This window comes from Bos indicus x Bos taurus, chromosome X, assembly GCF_003369695.1.
Source record: "Bos indicus x Bos taurus breed Angus x Brahman F1 hybrid chromosome X, Bos_hybrid_MaternalHap_v2.0, whole genome shotgun sequence".
NCBI classification, from domain to species: Eukaryota; Metazoa; Chordata; class Mammalia; order Artiodactyla; family Bovidae; genus Bos; species Bos indicus x Bos taurus.
This window is the reverse complement of record NC_040105.1, coordinates 15,650,477-15,656,732: the sequence shown is the minus strand read 5'-3', so window position 1 is coordinate 15,656,732 and position 6,256 is coordinate 15,650,477. Positions and strand designations below refer to the sequence as shown.

Genomic DNA, 6,256 nt, shown 5'->3' with positions numbered 1-6,256 from the left:
ACCATGGTGTGAGGAAGCCCAAACAGGTACACAGAGAGGCCATGTGTATATGTTCTGATAAACGGATACACCAGCCAACAGCCAGGACCTACTGCCAGATATGGGTGAAGATCCTCCAGGTGCTTCTAGCCCCCAGCTAATCAGTCACCTCTAACCACTGAGTTTTCCTAACTTAGGCCCCAAACAACATGAAGCAGAGGCAAGGCATCCCCACTGTGCCCTGTTTGAATTACTGACTCACAGAACCCATCCGTGGGCATAATAAGAGTGTTGCTTTATGTTGCTAAGTTTTGGGATAATTTGATATACAGCAGTAGTAGTAACCAGAATACTTTGTAGTGACTGTTAAAGTCCCAAATAAACATGAAAACACAGTTATTCAATTAAACCACCATGGTCATCATCACCAGAGGTGTTCATCACTCACCCATTTGTGATATTCACTGGCACTTATGCATAGATTTTAAAGAGAGTTACTGTCCTCAGGAAGTTGACAGCCTAAGATGGGCAGACCCACTCAAGGAACTTAACACTTGAGAACTGGAATGTGTCAAAGGGACTAAAACTCTGGCCCTTCAAGGTTTATCAACACTGACTTTACTTTTCAGTTTTAGATCTATAATCCAGTTGATCCACTTGGCACTGGTATTTGTACTTGGTGTATCAGTGGCCAAGACACAGTATGGTTTACATATGTCTACCCATTAATCCAACACCATTCTTTGCAAAGATCATCCTTTTCCCATTGTTCTGTCATGAATCATTTTTCATAAATCAAGTGCTTACATCCCTGTTCTGGATACTTGATTCTGATTCATTGATCTCATTGATTTTCTTAGTGCCAAAACCCACAATGTTTTATATATTAGAGCATTGTAATAAAGCATAATTTCTAACAGTAAAAAAGAAGGTTTATCAATGCAACAACCTAAAAATGACAACAAAAACCCTTCTCATTCTCATACCATGATTCAGGAATATGCCAACTACTTAAACTCAATTCCATATTCCATCAGCAATATGGGAGCAGAAACCAGTCAGATGATTTTAATCATCACACCAAAATGCTACAGTTACAGGTGTTTGCTGGCCTCCACGCTTGTCTCTTACAATTCCAGGGTCCATTCAGAGCTGTTAGCTCACCTTTGTGTCTTTTACGTCCTGATGGGTGACCCCAGAAGCAGATCCAGGGACAAAAATTCAAATGCAAGTTGGTTATTTGGAAGGCAGTCCCAGGAAACACTGTTGGGAAAGTGAAGTAGTTAGAAGAGAAGGGAAGGGAGCCATAGCTGCATGTGATAATAAGCAAGGGGCTGTCATGGGCTCCTGGAGATCAATCCCAGGGGCGTCTGGAGGAGAATATTGATCATGTTGCAGAGTTATCCTGCTGGTGGGATGACGAAGCTAGGGTATTTCTCCACTAACAATTTGTCATCGTTTGAGGCCTGCTCTCAGGGGCACTGACTCTGCAGCACTTCCATCTTGCCCTGAGCACCAGCTAAGTGTGTTCTCCTGGACAGTTACAGATGTTTGCAACAAGCAGCCTTGGGAGTGTAGAGGGAGGAGGAGGATATGTGGGGATGTCAATAAGTTCTGTTACGGGTGCCTATAATCACAGGGAGGGCAGCCAGGTCCACCCTCAGGAGAGTCTTCAGTCCTGAGTTCAATGGAAATGCACTGCTCTTTTCATTTGGGGTATTGAGGTGCACATGTCAGGAGGCCGGATTTTAAAAAACTTTTTCTTTATGTCTCATTCAAAGTGCAAATCACATTATCACTTGAACTTCGGCATCTCTTCTAGCTTGTAGCTGGGTGGATGGTGAGGTAATACATGGCATGGCTGGGGTGTAGGCTTTAGTATCCCCGCCATTTCCTTCCTCCAAAGCCACTTTTTTGGGGGCTGCTTGGTCAATTAATTTATTGCTGTCTTAATCCAAAAAATCTTCATAGAAAAGTGTGATTTGCTTTACCAGCTCTCAGCAGCCCATTCCTGAGTGCTAAGGAAGCTTGCCTTCCAAGCTATTCAATCTCTGTTCTGGGCAAGTGACAGTTTGGGATGGTCCTCTTCTTTTTAACCTCTTTCTTAAGTTTCTTATCATAGACTGATTCTCTCATATAGCAGCATGAGCTTCCTCATACCTCTCCTCCATCATGTCTGGAGTTACGTTGTTCTTTATGTATTAAGAAAATTATTTCTTATAAGCATCTTCATCTTCTTCAGTTAGGTAATGCATGTCATCTACAATGGTTTGAGCCAGGATGTGATTCTGGACTACTCCTGCATTGAATTCCTTGCTTTCTGAATCATAACCAGGGAACCATTAGGTACTATGAGGGATAAACAAACCTCCATCCACAGCACCCTTCAGGATCCCCAAAATTTTATTTCTAGTGTTAGATCTGGCAAGATCCTGCATCCAAATATGAGGTGAAGGCACCAGGTTGACCATCAATGCTTTCCATGTTGTATTCATCGCTGGACATCTCCACATGGCCTCATAGATCTTGTCCATGCCAAACTGATCGAGAAGCCTTTGGACCATCTGTGGACCAGTACAATGTGCTGCAGCATAATTTGTCAGGTCAGCCTTCTCGCCAGACTTCGGGAGTTCATGGGCATTAGCTGCACAGACTGTCATATCTCCTTATACACGGGCATAAGCAATCTGGCAAATGATTGTTGGTGATATGAACTCATCTTGTATTAGGATGTATTATACTTATTTTTGTCCTGGATTACCAAGCGTTTCCTGGCATAGTAGTCAGTCTTACTATCTTGTCTTCTTCTAAGTTTCATTTGGTACCTTTCGAAGTAGGTCTTATTCTTTACAACCTTGACAAACCCCATCCTGCAGAACAGAGACCCATGTCTGCAGCTCACTATAGATCTGCAGCCTCCAATGCCACTTTGAACAAACACACAGATACCATGGAGCAGCCAGATGATTGCTAGCTAGTGTAGCCAGATATGTCTCCTAGCGCACCGCAGTCCCTGTAGGACAGAGTGCCATGCCAGAGCTGCCGCTCCTCAGAGACCTTGGGCCAGGGCTGGGCAAACCAGTGAGACTGAGAGTCACCTGAGGCATGTGTATAAAAAGCGGTTCTTGGGCTGCACTCCTGAGACGCTGATTCAGGAGGTCTGGAGTAGGACCTAGGAATCTACATTTTTGACCAGACTCCCAGGTGATTCAAAGTAAAGTCCAGAATGTTCAAAGAACAGACTCCTTATCTACAAACTGCACAACAAGAGAAAGTATCAGTAGACCTTAGTTAAAAACAGGGTGGAGGGGGGATCCTGAAAGTTTAACTCTCCATTACCTCGGATGAATATTCCTACCTCCTACATGCATGCTTGCTCTTGGGGAAAAGGGATGTTGTGTGGTGGCTCCACACTCCTCCACACGCCTTCAAGATGAATATGACATATCCATGTTTGCTCTATTAAAAGACACTAAGCAAATGGGAAAGGTCTACATCAACCCTGGCTTAGAATTCAGGTCATTCCCAGCCTCTGAAGAGAAGACTAGACAACTTCATATGAATAATAAACTCTCTGGAGACCCTTAGTTCCACCCAGTAATTTTCAATGCTCAGGACAGGCATGATCCATTGTCTCAGATTTCCAGCCCTATGCAGAATCCTACAGCCGCCCCCACTCCAAGATTTTTAGTTGCCTTGGCGTTAACATGGTTTCGTTGGACGTCAACTTCTCAGGAAATATAAATTGAGCTAGAGAAGAGCTGCTTCTCAGTATATATGTGTGTGTATATATAAACAGGATCTCCTTATTCCTATGCCATAAATTAGGCTGTTGGAAAGGAAGATGGTAGCTCTCTTAGGTCATCAGGATATGCTTTGGGACTGTACTTATGCAACAGGAGAAAGGCAGTTACTTAATAAATCTCAGAAGGGGCTTTCATTCAGCTTCCTCCATCCACCGATTTGATTCTGTTCACTTCATGATGTACTTCTATATTTGTATTCACCATCTAGCATGCGCTCTTTACTTTTGCTTTCACTTCAATCTGCATCCATGAATTGCCCATAGATACTCAGATCTCTAAATCATAGGGTGAATTAAGGTCATGGATTCAATTGGGAATATGACATTGAAGGTGAATTTCTTAGAGCAGCTCTTCATAATAGTTTGAAAGGCTCCCAGGCCTATATGAAATGCCCACAAAAGTGTGGACCCTCTTCCCATAAAAATACAGCTACAGACAGCATTTTGCATACAATTGTGTAGAAATCCACAACTCATACCAAAAAAAATATATAATAATCCCAATTAGACATAAGAGGCTATGGTGGGAGGAAGAGGAGGGGCAGAAAAATGAAGAAGGGCGGGTTTCAGGTAAGCATCTCTGTGTTGATTAAAGTGACATAACACTAGCTACTGTAACAAACAACCCTGCAAACTTAATAGTGACTTGTGGGTGTTCCTGGTCAGTGACTAAGTGACTTTGCCATGGCAAGTGAGTGACTCAGGCTTCTTCCACCCTGTAGTTCTACCATCCCCCCTAGCCTCAGTCCTGTGCAAACAGCCAGCAGGAGGAGAAAGACCATGGATAACGTACATTTACTTCTTCAAAATCCCATCCCGGAAGTGCTGCCTCTCACCTCCAGTCTTATTTCGTTGATGGGAACTGGTTACAGGGCCACATATGGATGGAAATGGGGATGGAGAATGCACACCCTGTCTGGGTAGCCATGCCCTAGCAAAAACGCCATGGAAAGGGGAGCATGAGATTTGGTAGGCAGAAAGCTGTATCTCTTCCTAAGCATTGCATGGGCTTCCCTGGCAGCTCAGTGGCAAAGAATCCACCTGCCAACGCAGGAGATGCAGGTTTGATCCCCGGGTCAGGAAGATCCCCTGCAAAAGGAAATGGCAACCCCTCCAGTATTCTTGCCTGGGAAGTCCCATGGACAGAGGAGCCTGGTGGGCTATAGTCCATGGGGTCACAAAGAGTCAGACATGACTGAGCGAGCACGCACACAAGCACTGCATGCAATGAAATCAAGTTAAATGGCAAGTATGGCCTGGAGAGGGAAAGAAGACACCAAAAGACAATATGAAGCTTCAGGTGTGTTTACAATAGGGCAGCTGTGGCTCCATCTTATTGATAGCAAGTAATAAGATTGCAGATAAATTGCCTTCCAGTCTCAGAACTTTCTAGAACCAGATGATCAAGCCCCTCCTTCTATCTTTCTTTCATCCTACTTATAAACAAAAGTGCCAGCTCCAGAAGCAATTTCCCATGTTTATAATGGATGCTTTGTACCTATCCATGTGAACCGGAATTTGGTTGCTTAATTGGAAAAAAACACAATGATAGTTAAAACAAGGAATCATTGAAAAAATGGTATATACAAACTGTAGATATTTTATTTAACTTAAAACATGTAAATATACATTCATTCACTAAGCTTTTGATGTATAGCCAAGTCATTTTCTTTGAATATAAATCTGCTGATGGGAGTTACAGACTTTCCTTCTCTCATGAGCTGTACCTAAAATGCAGTCTATGATTTCCAGTTTTGAAAGGGGAGCAAGAGTGTAAGACATCTGTGAAACAAGCTCAGTGTGTAATCCTCCCAATTTTTAAATGATTTTCAATCTTTTACAATTGTTTGGCACAAACATAATTCAACAGTAATTTTGGTCTATTTTTTAGCTCAAGTATAGTTGATTTACAATGTGTTAGTTTTGGTGTACAGCAAAGTGACTAGTTATATATATTTATACACACATATATACATGTTATATATATATAAACATATATATATATTCTTTTTCATATTATTTTGCATATGGTTTATTATAGGATATCAAATATCCCTGTGTTGTTATACAGTAGGGCCTTATTGTTTATTTATTTTATATATAGCAGTTTGTATCTACTAATCCCAAACTCCTAATTTATCCCTCAACCACCCTCTTTCCCTTTTGTAACCATAAGTTTGTTTCATGTGAGTTTTTTTCTGTCTTGTAAATAAGTTCATTTATATCATATTTTGGATTCCACATATTTACATAAGAGATAGATTAGGGTATTTTCCTTTGTCTGACTTACTTCACTTCGTATGATAGTCTCTAGGTCCACCCATATTTCAAATGGTATTATTTCAGTCTTTTATGACTGAGTAATTTTCCGTTATATATCTGTGCCACATTCTTTATCCATTCATCTGCTGATGGACATTTAGTTTGCTTCCGTGTATTAGCTATTATATTAATAAATATTGCTGCTATGAA

The 6,256-nt window shown here is 41.6% G+C and overlaps 1 pseudogene; it reads right to left on the bottom strand.

Annotated features, from left to right (window-relative positions):
* Positions 1-1,966: 1,966 nt before the first annotated feature.
* On the bottom strand, positions 1,967-2,848 carry LOC113887563 (annotated as a pseudogene).
* Positions 2,849-6,256: the final 3,408 nt, after the last annotated feature.